This window comes from Esox lucius, chromosome 1 (genome assembly GCF_011004845.1).
Source record: "Esox lucius isolate fEsoLuc1 chromosome 1, fEsoLuc1.pri, whole genome shotgun sequence".
In the NCBI taxonomy this organism is placed as follows: Eukaryota; Metazoa; Chordata; class Actinopteri; order Esociformes; family Esocidae; genus Esox; species Esox lucius.
The window spans coordinates 21,699,624-21,714,950 of NC_047569.1; the positions used below are offsets into that span (position 1 = coordinate 21,699,624).

The 15,327-nt window shown below is 41.8% G+C and overlaps 1 protein-coding gene across 4 annotated transcripts in view; it reads right to left on the reverse strand.

Moving 5' to 3' along the window:
• Positions 1 to 15,327, reverse strand: part of lrfn1 (leucine rich repeat and fibronectin type III domain containing 1) — a 102,379-nt gene that overhangs the window by 68,608 nt on the left and 18,444 nt on the right. The window lies entirely within an intron of this gene.

Below are 15,327 nucleotides of genomic sequence, written 5' to 3' on the forward strand. Positions count from 1 at the left end.
GTCATTTCATCATGTTCCACAAACCATTCGTGAACAATGTGTGCAGTGTGGCAGAGCACATTAGCCTGCTGAAAGAGGCTACTGCCATCAGGGAATACCATTGCTATGAAAGGGTATACCTGGTCTGCAACATGTTTAGGTTGTTTAGGTGTTTTGGTTGGTGGCATGTATCAAATTGACGTCCACATGAATACCCAGGCCCAGGATTTCCCAGCAGAACCTTGCCTAGAGCATCACACTCCCTCCACCGGCTTGTCATATTCCCACTGTGCATCCTGGTGCCACCACTTCCCCAGGTAAACGGCACACATGTACATGGCCATCCACATAATATAAAAGAAAACAGGACTCATCGCACCAAGCGGCCTTCTTCCACTGCTCCAAGGTTCAGTTCCAACGCTCACATGCCAATTGAAGGTGCTTTTGATGATGAACAGTGGTTATCATGGGCACTCTGACCGGTCATATGCACGATGCCCTGTGTGATGTGACACATTCCTCCAGTAACCATCAATGAAAGAAAGTTGGTTGGTCTGACGGGAACCTTTATTGCCCTCGGGAACCTTGGGCACCCATCACCCTGTCTCCAGTTTGTGGTTTGTCCCTCCTCAGACCACTGTCAGTAGGTAATCACCACTGCTGACCGGAAGCAGCCCACAAGCCTTGCTGTTTCAGAGATGCTCAAACCCAGTTGTCTGTCCATAACAATTTGGCCCAAGCTTGTCAGAGTCACTCAGGTCTTTACTCCTGCCCATTCCTCCTGCATCCAACACGTTATAGTAAAGCTGCGTCATTGTGGCCAGAAAATCAGATTAAAGTCGAGGCATTCGAAAAGTGCATGAGGGTCCTGCAAAGTACATTGCTAATTAGCTCAGGCCCATCTAGGGTGGATAGGTAGAATTTTGGATCGGGTTTCCTTGTCTTGGCGAAATCTAACAAGCTCAAACCTTGCTTTTGGCTCCTCCAAGCAAATGGGTACAAGCGAATAATTCCTGGCAGTGTGATAAGAAGCAGAGTGCTTGACGAGATCGGAGCATCAGATGCATTTGAGCACACAAGTTTAAGTCTCCCAAACTGAAAATGGCTGTGAGGACAGCACATCTCTAACACTGAGAAAGGAGAAAAAGAGGATAAAATTTAACAAATATAAATCAATCAAATGTATTTATAAAGCCCTTTTTACAACAGCAGTTGTCACAAAGTGCTTTACAGAGACACCCGGCCTTAAACCCCAAGGAGCAAACAACAGTAGTGTTGAAGAACATAATTTTGATTGGTCACAGATATAAATATGCTGGAAATAAAGTCCCCATAAAAAAAAACAGGGCTGTCAAAACAATAATGCCAAAAATGATATCAATATACAGTATAAAATAAAGAAAATTACCCTTAAGCCAAATGTTTATACACCCTTTCACCTTTTATCTCAGCACCTTTTACCCCTCCCTTTTACCTTTTATTTACTGTAACATAGTTTGACTAAAACGAAACAATATGAATTAGGCTAAAATATGCCTGTGCCAAGTTTAAATATCCCACCACATCACAGCAAGAACAATTATCTCTCTTTAGTTCTGTCCTATGATCGGTCCATCATAATGGGCTGAGGTGCTGAGATCAAAGCTGCATCCCTGGCCTCTGAAGTACCACTCTCAGAAAGAAAAGGAAGAAAACTATAAGAAAAAGTGCTGTCTAGAACCTAAAAGAGTTCTTCTGCTCTCCCAGTAGAACAATCATTTGAAGAACCCTTACTGATTCCATATAGAACATTTCCACTGAGGAAACTTAAAAGGTTTCTATTCGGAACCAATATTGGTTCTTCCCCTATGGGGAACAACCCTATTGGAAAGCTTTTCCATAGTGTATAAGCTCCCAGCAGACATCATTACCATACCTGACCAGGTTAAGTGTCCTGAACAGGAGAGCACAGTCAATGTATAGGCCACCTGGGAGCTAGCAACCCCTTTAACACCCAGCAACCATTGAAAGAAGCAGCTAATCCATTCCCTGAAGGAGAGAACTAACCTTGGTGACCAGTGAACAGTCAGAATGTATTGCAACAGGCTAGTGGAGATAGCAGTCAGTCATTGTATCTGCATTAAGACTAACCCATCTCACATTTAAAACGGGTGAAAATAGCACCCTGCCCATTAACGCAACTTAAAGAAAATCTATTTTCAAGTCCCAAGTTCAAAGACATTGCAATCTGTGGTTGACGGCGAGTCTGAATGAGTCAACGCATGGGATTTCTCTCAGCTCTGTGTAGATCCAGATTCTCCCGGGTGGGGCTTTTCTCTCAGAGGTACTTAACACACAGCTCTGGTGACAGATGGCAGTTTTCTCTAGTTAATGTGTGCTCTACAGTGTCCAAAAGGGTAATAATAAACATCCAATTATTCACTGCATGGCATGGTGCCTTATACTTCATGTCCATCCCATGTAGGGTTAGATCACACTGCAGGCTCCAGTCAATGCCAAGGTCATTACCTCAGTATATCTACCAGAGGTGCATTGGCCACAGGTCAGAGGTCGTCCTTTAAAAGCAGTTATACTGTATAGCTTGTGTCCCACCACCCAGAAAACCCTGCCCTACTCTATACCACTAAGTGCACTACTTTTAGCCTTGAAAGCATCCATTTAGCATATGTATTTATTTTTGGGGGGGGACATTTACAAAGGAGGGAGGGCTGATACTATGTCAGCAACAGTGACATCACCACCTTTAGCAAAGGAAAGACGTGATATGCTTCTCTGTCCTAATGCGTCTTCGGCAGCTGTAAGTGCCACATCCGTTCATGGCTGGGTCAGGTTCCATGGAGGGAGGATTTCAGAGCCCTGTTTTCATTTCACTGAGACTTCAGGTTGAACCTTACTGCCTGCTGTTCGATTGATTCACCATTTCCGCAAAGACGGTGATGTCACCCTGCTGTTGTTACAGTTTGAGACTGATGCCTGCCTCCCAACTGTGTTGTAGCTCTGTGTCAGGTCATGTTTGGAAATGGTGGCGTCGTTGTTTTCGGCCACCTTAACACCCTTAAAACGTGTCTGTAGATGTGTTTGGCCACCTTAACACCCTGAAACTTGTCTGTAGATGTGTTCGACCATCTTAACACCCAGAAACGTGTCTGTAGATGTGTTCAGCCATTTTAACACCCTGAAACGTGTCTGTAGATGTGTTCAGCCACCTTAACACCCTGAAACGTGTCTGTAGATGTGTTCAGCCATCTTAACACCCTGAAACGTGTCTGTAGATGTGTTCGGCCACCTTAACACCCTAAAACGTGTCTGTAGATGTGTTCAGCCACCTTAACACCCTGAAACGTGTCTGTAGATGTGTTCAGCCACCTTAACACCCTTAAAACGTGTCTGTAGATGTGTTCGGCCACCTTAACACCCTGAAACGTGTCTGTAGATGTGTTCGGCCATCTTAACACCCTGAAACGTGTCTGTAGATGTGTTCGGCCACCTTAACACCCTAAAACGTGTCTGTAGATGTGTTCGGCCACCTTAACACCCTAAAACGTGTCTGTAGATGTGTTCGACCATCTTAACACCCTGAAATGTGTCTGTAGATGTCTGACTGATAGATCCTCTGGATCCCCTATTAGGGACTGACACGTCATTGGTTGAATGTCATCCACATAGTGTGTATACTGACAGGGCCTTGGCTTTTAACTTGAGATCTCTGCTTGAAAGAAGACCTATAGTTACAGCAGTGCAATTTAATAATCTGCTGTCTTTTGAAAGAGAACTTGAATGACAAAATGACCTGCAAACCTCTTGCCTTCTTATAATTTACAGTAATCAAATTTATATGAAATATTTAATCATACTTAATTAGACTACATCAGGCTTATCTGTTTGGGTGACTTGTTATTTAGAAATAGCTTGCATCACTTCAGCTCACTGGATGACACATGCAATAATCATCCTTTAGTTAATTTTGAACAATCAATCATATTAGTAGATCCTTATAGTGAAGTATATTTTAACCACATGCATACTCAAATATTAGTCATCCAGACAATTATAGGTCCAGAGCATGTTAAAACATACAAGTTGTTATTAAATCCTTTGATTAACCCGTCCCACCCTATTAACACTCAAAGCCCCTATCCGCATGAGCAACGGACAGTGAAAGTCAAATCCTGTTCTTAATGCAGCAGAATTAGAGCCATTGCTGGTGAGTGATGTAAACATCCTTTGCATGCTAATTCCTTCAGACACTTCGCTTCAGAACAGTGCAGTTAACAGTGAATGCAGTGTCACTATATGCCAATGGATGGAGTGAATGGAAAAGCTTTAAAACACTGAAACATAGCACAGGATTTGCCAACTCAAATCCACAAATATTATCCTCCATCAAAGATACACAGTAGGTGCTGTTCAACTTTCTTGTGAAAAGGGTTACATTTTGTCTCATTAAATGCAACCTCTCTAGATGCAGCAACAGCATACAGGAATTCAGTGGAATGTGATCATGTATTCATAGCTTCTACTATAGCATAACATAGTGCAGGCTCAAACCTATTTGCAGGCAGCCTTCCCGAAACCACTTACAATCTGAAGAAAAAATAGAGGATCTATACTCAGTCAGTTATAAAGATCAGGGGGAAAAACATCCTCTGTAAACTTCAGACATTTTCACCAATCTTTATGGTATTTCAAACAATGGAATAAACTGCAGAACATTCTGACACTGTCAGAGCATACAAAAAGAATTTCCCCCATTATTGTCAGACTACTGTATACAAATGAAAGCTGAGGTACGTTCGGGGTAGGGGTTGCAAAATACAGTTAAATCACTTTCTCTACTATGCACCTCTATCTTTAATGTACTGTATGTTCATAAACAGAGACAACTTGGCCCTGGTCCAAATATAGCACACAGAAGTCTTCTGACAGCAGCACCATCTGCGTCATTCTCATTCTGGATACATCTTCATTGGTGGGCTGGGAGTCAGGTGATAAGACAAGGCTGAAAGCAAGACATTTACTAGCTCCAGTCTGAGGGGAAGGATAGTAGGTAACATGGGAATATTACATGAGCACCATGACTAGCCAGATTAACTGATCTTGTTACTGAGTCATTAGCTGGAGGCTTTATCCCTCCTCTCAAACCCTAAACTTTGCCTTAAATGCAGTCTGTATAATATAATAATAAACACTGTTTGTAACACAAGAACTAACCTTTCATTGTATATGGAATTGAACATTGCATGGACTATTATGCATTTCACAGGCTATTTACATATTGGGCCCAAAATCTTCTGAAATCTTCCACAGTAAGTAACGGAGATTGAGCCTCAATTTGTACACAGCCAACCACACCAACAACAAACAGAAACCTAATGACCGTATGTCCTGGCGATCCCCCTCATTAGCAGACAACTAAAACATAGGCCAATGTTGATTTACTGACAAAAAAGGGCACCTTCCACGTCAGACAATGCTGGACGGAAACACAGGCTTTAAGAGGTTATTTTACCCTCTGAATGGTGTCCATCTCTCAAAGGTAATGGCTTGGAAAATCTAGATGTCTTTAAAAGGCAATGGGGGTTGCAGTCTTATGGGGCCACTCAACAAATCTCACCCTGCTGACTTTTCCATTACATTCCAGCCTGTTTGACTGCAGGGGTCACTTACTAACCTTCTAATATTATCTGACCTTTCCATTTCACTTGCATGGTCACATGAGTACAGTTGTTTGATAAATTGCATGGATTAAGGTGTGGATTTGTACGGAAGCCCCTGAAAGTGGGAAAACATCTTACTGCTGATTTGACATGATATACCAAGCTAATTTCAAGTTAAATCCCTGTTGATTCTTTCTCAATGCAACACATCAGGTTTTGGCCCTGCGTTTAATAATGAGCTAAAGTAAACGATCCCAGAAATAGCTATAAAACTCTCATATTTTATGCACAAATTTCTCCTAATGTTTTTATTTCATCTGACTGATTTATTTATATGAACAGTAACACAGTAAAACCTTTAAAAAAACATGTATTTTTTCAAATTGTTTTGGTAAATCTAACTTTTATACAATGCAACCGGCTAATAATGCTTCTCCTTTGTTGGAGAACCGCACACAAACCCTGATCATAACGCTGGGAAACTGTCAAGGTCCACTATGGCCTAAGGAATGATATAAATATATATTAATATTATATGTACATTATAATTATAATTATGTATTGTTGACTTTTTTAATGATGAAATCTGCAAATTTATTTTAATTGTCTTCTTATTCAAATCATTCAGTTTCTGTTAGAAAAATTGGTCTTTGAAAAGAGTATATTAAATCAGACTCTCTCTTCTGTAGACTCTGGGTAGATAAATCTTGCTTGACCTTCAGAATTTAGACTGACAGCAGCTTCATTTTAACTGTATTAGAGCAGCATATTGGAATGACAATAGAATCAAACAATCTTGGACTGTTTTTGGAGGCGAGAAATTATGCAATTGTACTTCTCTAAATTAGGTATACAGACAAAACTAAATTATAGCAAATAGCTAGCATTTGCCTTGTCCGTGCATGCTTTTTGAGCTGATATTTGAGTCTACTCCAGCAGGGGATTTCAATAATAACATTACCTAATTTGTTAATATCTGCCTTCTAAAGAGGTTAGATTTTAAATGATCATCATCATCTGGTGTCACAGTTCTTTTATTTTGCAGCGCACTTGTTGTTATTTGGGTATGAAAACTGTATGAGGCCCTGCAAGACTGATGGTGTTGTATTCAAACTTGACATGTAGAACTTTATAAAAGATATTTGCAATGGAATGTAGTACATTTCGATTTATAAATATTTTTGTATTGTCACGATGGGGCTTACTGGCTTATCACATCCAGTAAATAGAATTGAATGCTCTTTTTTTATTTTGCTGTTTCTTTACAAATTGTTTCCATTGGCCTGGTACATCTGTATTTACAAAACGTTGCTAGTCTATGTTGAGGGTATATGGTCTCTTTGGGACTCCTTTGTGTCCATGACTGTTATGGTTATCGATGTTAGTGCAGGTGTACTGGTGGGAGTTCCGTGTGGGTGCTGCTGCTAGTCACATTATTCATTATTCGGTAGCCTACTGTGGTTTTACTGTGGTCTTACTGCCCAGAGCACAGTCCAGAGTATGTGAGAGAAGGTAAACTGTCTGTACTCCCACTCATCACTCACTGAGCGGTCCTCTCCAGGCATGCTGTAAACGTTCCTTTCCCCCTCTGCTGAAAACCATTTAATGCTTGGTCCACATTCGTACCTGACATTAAAACTAAAATAAATATTAACAAACACTGCAATTGTCTACTCTACCATTTACTTTTGAAGTAGGCTGAGAAAAAAGACTTAACATTTCAACAGCATGTTGTGGGATATGCCGAAATATAGAAGTGTGATGAAGAAAACTGTTTAAACTGCTTTGCACTCTAACCAAATTACACTCGCTCCACTCCAGCTCCACTGCGCTCATACTCTGGCTCAGGACTTTTGATTAATTTATGATGTCATCAAAAAGCATTGAGTCCAGAGATAGATTTGAAAGAAAAAAATTTCAATGTGGTGCAGAGCTGTATAGTCAAGTAGTAACACTCCCATCTCCATGCACAAGTGCTGATCCCCATCGGAAACCAGGGTTCAATACTGGCGTCCACTCTTCAGCACTATTCCTTGTCTTCACCTGTCTACCTGTAACTCGGACTGTCAACAAATACCTTAAAACGAAAATACACAATGCAAATAGGAGAGCGTGTGCAGTCGGCTTGAAATAAAACATGTATGTCACAAAGTAGCACTCACATCAAAACATTCCTGTGATTATTATTTTATTAGAAATTATTGATATAAGTGGAATGCATCCAGGCCAAATTGAGAAAAACCACAGTGAACTGTCCCTGCTGACATTTGACAGTCTATCCTGATTCACAATAGTCTCTCATTGTCCACTAAATACAGATGCTTTACATCAAAACCTATCATTCAACATTCCACAGAGTTTTCAAATAACAAGATATATCACCAATCCCAAGAGAAAAACTGCTAGGCACTTCAATTTGTGGCTTTTGAATCTAGTGTTAAAACCCCTTCTGCTCTGGACAACTAATTACACTATTAAGGCGAAGACCTTAAGATCTCATCATTTTATCCATTATCTCTGGATAGTATCAGTTAAACAGCCATACCCCAACAGCGTTTCTAGATCAACCCAAACAGCTTACACTTTATATTCCTTTTTTATATTAATCCCACTGACAACACATTAAGTCAGAAGTTTGAGTCTTTGATTGAGTATCTATTCACATTTCAGTTTGAAAATCTGAATTGCGGTTTTGTTTATTTTTAGAGAGATAAAAAATGAATTGCTCTTGGATTGGTTCATTTTATCAATAATATATTTGATACCTAATTTGAGGTACTCTCTGATGCATGAACTGCTTGTAAAATTAGTTGCTATAAGAGGCACCAGATATTTAAATATGTTTAACTGGATTTGAGAACTTCAGCCCTTCCCCCTAATCCTCAGATAGCTGCAAATAGAAAATTAGGACACAGTCAATACTGTACACACCAACATTTGGGATGAAAGTGGTAGAATAAATTAATTGTAGTAACCTGCTGAAACAGATTGTTCAAAATAACCACCACCAATAAATTACGAATGTCATCCAGTTAACATATTCTGAGCATGACAGAGCTGATATCTAGTCATTTATGGTTACTCATATCTCCTGCTCATATGCCTCTAAACAAAGGTGGGAGGTAGATGGGTATTGAACTTGGCATGGATGGCACACATTTGAAAGCAGCCAAAGAAACAGGAAAGGGAGACTTTTAGGCTATTTTGGAGCTTTCGTCAAAAATCTAATTACCTTAAGCATTGTAAATTGATTCTGTCAGGTAATGCTGCCCCTACAAAAATGTCAGACTCTATTCCCCTTCTCACTAAATTGCCTGCTTAGGTACTTTATGACCTGTCATGTTGACACATTTGCAGCTCAACCTGATCCTCTCTGATTATTCGATAAACTCTAGGTTAATCTAATTTCCCCAGAAAAATTAGTTCAAAATGAATACTCCCAGTCACGTGATGTCATATCAAAATAAATGAGTCATGTGTGTCCTGATGCAACTGCTCTACAGGCCTGAGTGGGCTCCAATAAGTCGCTAGTGGACCTCCATGTGATGCACTAGTATAAATACTGTGCCACTAGCATGTCTGAGGACCTCTACGTACTGTATATAAAAAGTAGACTATATGACTTTTCAGATTTAAAGATATTTATACTGTTTCAGCTTTTTTTAAGTGATCTAATGTGTTTAAATGCATGGCATTATTCCCGCCAATTTACCCCTCTTTGACACCGTATTTGCCCCTTCAATGGATGAAAAAAGAATGATTACATCGTCTGCCGACAATATTTGGACAGGTGGTTGAGACAATATGTAAATCCAGACATCGCTGAGCCCAAGCAGGAAGCACCTTTGGCAGCTTTTACAGCAGAAATTATGTTGAAGATGATTCTTCCAAACGTGCACAAACGTGTACAGGAAAATGTACATCTCAGGGATTCTTAAAAATCGTGACAACTGTCGTCCAGACAAGAACAAGATTTTTTTATTTTTGCATCAATTATCATAATCCTAAAACTTGCATTTAGGGGAATTTTATATGAAAAAATATTTGTTTAGAGATTTTCATACAGAATTCCTGAAAATAGGAAAAGGGACAAACTGAATCCTGAATCTATACACTGTCTGCTTAAGTAGTTCCATAACCCATTAACACTTGATTACTGTATCCCTTAAATTGGGAAACAAAACTATTACTTAAAAAAATTACTGCCTTTTGCTAAAATCTAAAGCAAGTGTTTATGATTAACCAGACAATCTAAAAGCAAATGGCACACACTGATAACTAATTTGTTCATGGTTTATTTCCTTGTAATCAAGAGTCAGTTTTTGTTTGATTTGTTATACAGCTTTCCACATCTGATTCAAGAGGACAATTATTTCAAGCATCCACTTGACAAAGCAACAGGTACCCTTCTCTTACAGGCATCAGTTTAGTCAAAACTGGCAACATTAGTGTGATAATGTATTCAAACTCATAACAAAACATAGCATTAAAAGTAGCCACTGCATAGCTTTTAGAGAGGGTTCAAAGAGATTTTTTTACTTAAGGCTGTCCCCCAGTTTTAGTTCTACCAACCAAATGTTTTTAATATCTGGTCTGTGACTGGGAATGTAACATTCCACCTAGGAGTACTGTAATCAGAGAACATTAACAGGGAAAGTTTAGACTAGTAGTAGCTGGCTATTCTCACGTTTCCTATGTATACTACATCAGATACATTTTGGCAGCTAGCCACCTGTAGCCATCTGTACACGCTGTTTGCTTTTTATTTACTTGCCCAGCTAGTAGTACTGTAATTAGAAAACATACCATGGCGAGTTTAGACTAGTAGCTAGCTATTTTCACGTTTCTGTATTTATGCTACATCAGATTATTTTTTTAATGAATTTTAGTATATAATTAAAATAATCGTATGGGGTTCCAGTAGGGGACTCCATAATTCTGCTGGGGGACTTCAACGCACACGTGGGCAATGATGGAGACACCCGGAGAAGCGTGATAGGGAGGAACGGCCTCCCTGATCTGAACTCGAGTGGTCGTTTGTTGTTAGAGTTCTGTGCTAGTCATGGATTATCTATAACGAACACCATGTTCGAACATAAGGATGCTCAAAAGTGTACGTGGTACCAGAGCACCCTAGGCCAAAGGTGATTTTGTGATCGTGTCATTGGATCTGAGACTGCATGTTTTGGACACTCGGGTAAAGAGAGGGGTGGAGCTATCAACCGATCACCATCTGGTGGGGAGTTGGGTCAGGGGGTGGGGGAAGACTCTGGACAGACCGGGAAAACCCAAAACGGGTAGTACGGGTGAACTGGGAACGTCTGGAGGAGGCCCCCAATCCGAAAGATCTTCAACTCACACCTCCGGCGGAGCTTTTCTGGCATCCCTGTGGAGGTTGGGGGCATTGAACCTGAGTGGTCGATGTTCAAAGCCTCCATTGCCAAAGCTGCGGCGGGGAGCTGTGGTCTAAATGTCTAAGGTGCATCAAGGGGCGGTAACCCTCGAACACCCTGGTGGACACCAGTGGTCAGGGATGACATCCGACTGAAGAAGGAGGCCTTCTGGGATATGTTATCCCGGAGGACTCCGGAGACGGTTGCAGTGTACCGACAGACCCGAAGGGTTGCGACCTCTGCTGTGAAAGAGGAAAAACAGTGGGTGTGGGAGGAGTTTGGGGAAGCCATGGAGAAGGCCTTTCGGTCGGCACCAAGGTGTTTCTGGAAAACCGTCCGCCACCTCAGGAGGGAAAAACGGGGAGCTATCCAAGCTGTGTACAGTCAGGATGGGACACTGTTGACCTCAACTGAGGAGGTAATTAGGCAATGGAAGGAACACTCTGAGGAACTCCTAATCCCACTAACACGCCCTCTATAGTGGAGGCAGAGCTGCAGGCTGATGGGGAAGCATCGTCAATCTCCATGACAGAAGTCACTGAGGTAGTCAAACAACTCCACAGTTGCAAAGCTCCGGGGATTGACGAGATCCGTCCAGAAATGTTGAAAGCTTTGGGTGTGGATGAGATGTCTTGGATGACACGCCTCTTCAACATTGCGTGGGAGTCAGGGAAAGTGCCTAAGGAGTGGCGGACTGGGGTGGTGGTTCCCCTCTTCAAAAAGGGGGACCAGAGGGTGTGTGCCAATTACAGGGGTATCACACTTTTCAGCCTCCCTGGGAAAGTCTACTCAAAGGTACTGGAAAGGAGGGTTCGGCAGATAGTCAAACCTCAGATTGAAGAGGAACAATGCGGATTCCATCCTGGTCGAGGAACAATCGACCAGCTCTTTACTCTTGCAAGGATCCTGGAGTGGGCCTGGGGATATGCCCATCCATCCAGTTTTGTGGATCTGGCGTATGACCGGGTCCCCCGGGAGATACTGTGGGAGGTGCTGCGGGAGTATGGGGTGAGGAGGTCCCTTCTGAGGGCTATCCAATCACTGTATGTCCAAAGTGAGAGCTGTGTTCGGGTTTTCGGTAGTAAGTCGGACTCGTTCCAGGTGGGGGTTGGCCTCCGCCAGGGCTGCGCTTTGTAAACAATCCTGTTTGTAACTTTTATGGACAGGATATCGAGGCGTAGTCGGGATGGGGATGGGTTGCAGTTCGGTGTGCTGGGGATCTCATCGCTGCTTTTTGCGGATGATGTGGTCCTGATGGCATCATCGGTCTGTGACCTTCAGCACTCACTGGACCGGTTCGCAGCCGAGTGCGAAGCGGTTGGGATGAGGATTAGGACCTCTAAATCTGAGGCCATGGTTCTCAGCAGGGAACCGATGGAGTGCCTCCTCCGGTTAGGGAATGAGGCGTTACCCCAAGTAAAGGAGTTCAAGTATCTCTGGGTCTTTTTCGCGAGTGAGAGGACAATGGAGCGGGAGATTGGGCGGAGAATCGGTAGTATGGGCGGTATTGCATTCACTTGACCACATCGTCGTGACGAAAAGAGAGCTGAGCCGGAAGGCAAAGCTCTCAATATACCGGTCAATTTTCGTTCCTACCCTCACCTATGGTCATGAAGGCTGGGTCATGATCGAAAAAACAAGATCGCCAGTACAAGCGGCTGAAATGGGTTTTCTCAGAAGGGTGGCTGGCTTCTCCCTTAGGGATATGGTGAGAAGCTCAGCCATCCGTGAGGAACACGGAGTAGAGCGGCTGCTACTTTGCATTGAAAGGAGCCAGTTGAGGTGGTTCGGGCGTCTGGTAAGGATGCCCCCAGGACGTCTCCCTAGGGAGGTTTTCCAGGCACGTCCAGCTGGGAGGAGACCTCGGGGTAGGCCCAGGACTAGGTGGAGAGATTATATTTCGACACTGGCCTGGGAACGCCTCGGGATCCCCCAGTCAGAGCCGGCAAATGTGGCTCGGGAAAGGGAAGTTTGGGGTCCCCTGTTGGAGCTGCTGCCCCCGCAACCCGATACCGTATAAGCAGATGAATATGAGAGAGATGAGAGATAATGTGTTGGGCTTTAAGAGTGAACTGACATTACACCAGCGACAGTCGAGATTTCTGGGAGAATGAGGCGGGAAATACATCCTGTTTTGAAAGTTACGTCCTTCAGCTTTAAAGAGCGTCTGAGAAGGTGATATGCCCCTACACTACAAGCAGCTTGAGATGTTCAGAATCGATAGTAAACATGTTTTGATTCAGTTCAATTAGAAAAGGAAACAGACAACTAGATATAGTTTGTTGGACAATTGTACAGCCTGTAGCACATGGGATGAGAGCACGTCTGTCCTCAGAAATTGCATTAATATCTGGATATTGCAAAATAAAGTCTGCATTCAACAAAGAAATACATTGAATCAGAACATAATAAATCAGGTTTTGTTTCGTTACTTTTTCTCAACTTGTTTCTGTAAGTTTGTAGCAAGTCAAGCAAGCCAATAGAGAAGCTAGGCGGCTAACTTGTAATTTCAATAACAGACTATAGCTTTGCTCTGAAATGATGCTGACAATGATGGTGAAGTGTTACACTGGGTAGTTCTGGCTGTGTGCAAAACCGATAGTTATTGTTATGAAGAGAAACTACTAGCAACGTATATACTGCAAACCCAACTCATTGCTTTGCTGTAACATGCATGCATGCTTGCTTGCTTGCCATGGCCAAACCTAATCCACTTCTGCCTGACTCCTGGGTTTTTGGGGAAACTGAATTAAGATCCATGGCTATAGACTATGTCAGCCATGACAACGCAGGTGTTGGACACACCTACACATTCAAGGGTCTCTCTCTTGTTTTAATATTTTCCACATTGTACAATAGAAGTGAAGGCCTCAAAACTATGAAACAACACATATGGAATAATGTAGCAAAAAGTGTTAAACAGATCAAAATACAGTTCATTTTGTCAAGTGCTCACCATATCCGTCAAGGCTGTTGGAAAAGAATTCCAGGTAACTACTTCGAGATGCTGGTTGAGAGAACGCCAATAGTGTGCAAAGCGTTTCATGAAAAGTGTGTCAGGAAAAGTTGATCTTGTATTCAGATCATTGTTTTACAAATTTTCTAAAAATACAGAGCAATGCACTTTGTAGGTGCTATTCTTGAGGCCACCATGGTATGAATAGTTCTAAATTGTTATTGGTAGGGAATGTCCACAGTTTTCATCTGACCATGGTATCTGGTGTCAAATAGCAAAATAAGCCAAAATGTGAAGAATTGCAGTACTCTAAGACCCCCTTCCTACTTGACCCCGCCCCTCAGTCTGTCAGTGACTGACTGGTCCACCCTTTCTATACATGTCCACAATGCTGGTATTGCCCTGAACTTGTTCTGATGTATTATTAATAGTTTGCGCTTCTGAAATAACTAAAACAACAATCGCCCAACAATCTCTCTAGGTGCAATCTCCAGTTCTTAGTTAAAATATCTTCACTTGTGCTATAAAATGGCTGCACCATAAGAACACCAAAGTCCTCTAGCCAGCAGCCACTTTCCTGCAGCAGAGCACATGATTGATTGAATACCTGGGCAGATTTGGTTTAATATTATGCTGTAAACTTGCAAATACCAAGTTTTATTTATGCATACACTGCCCTCAACTACATCCTCAACATCAATAGTTTTAGTAAGTCATAGTCAGAAAATAGAATTTTCTTTCATAGTAAAAAAGTTGGTAGTCCCTAAAATGGTCCATTTAAAAGTCTGCAACTTCACAAATCATACTGTATGATTCATAAACAGATTGAGTTCTTTAAGGCACTATAACAGAGCAACCAAAGAAAATGATCATGATTAATGGGTAGACCAGCCAACAATTAGCCTTAGCTTTTACTATACCACACTGATCTTGCGAGCCTATATACATTATTTTCTAGTCAGACCCATGTAGTGAATCATTAAACTTGAGAGACGACTGGTAAAACAAGGATACCCTATAATGGCTTCTGACCAAAATCAGAGTCTGTATTAATTATTTAATCAGTCATAATTTTATGAATACATCCAGCCAAAATAGCATTCATTAGCATCAGACCTTTCTGTCTGTAGAGCAACCGTCTCAACATAATGTGAAACTTATCCCAGTTGTGGGCAGGCCTTTTCACCGCTTGCTATTTTGTGAATAATTTCATATTGCACCTGAGTTCTATAGATGTCGAGGGGCTACCGGGGATAGACATTTTGCAAGTCTTTTTTTTCCCACTCAGATGCCTCTTTACTGGAGGTTTTGAAATGGAAATGTCGGATAGCTAGTCAGCAGT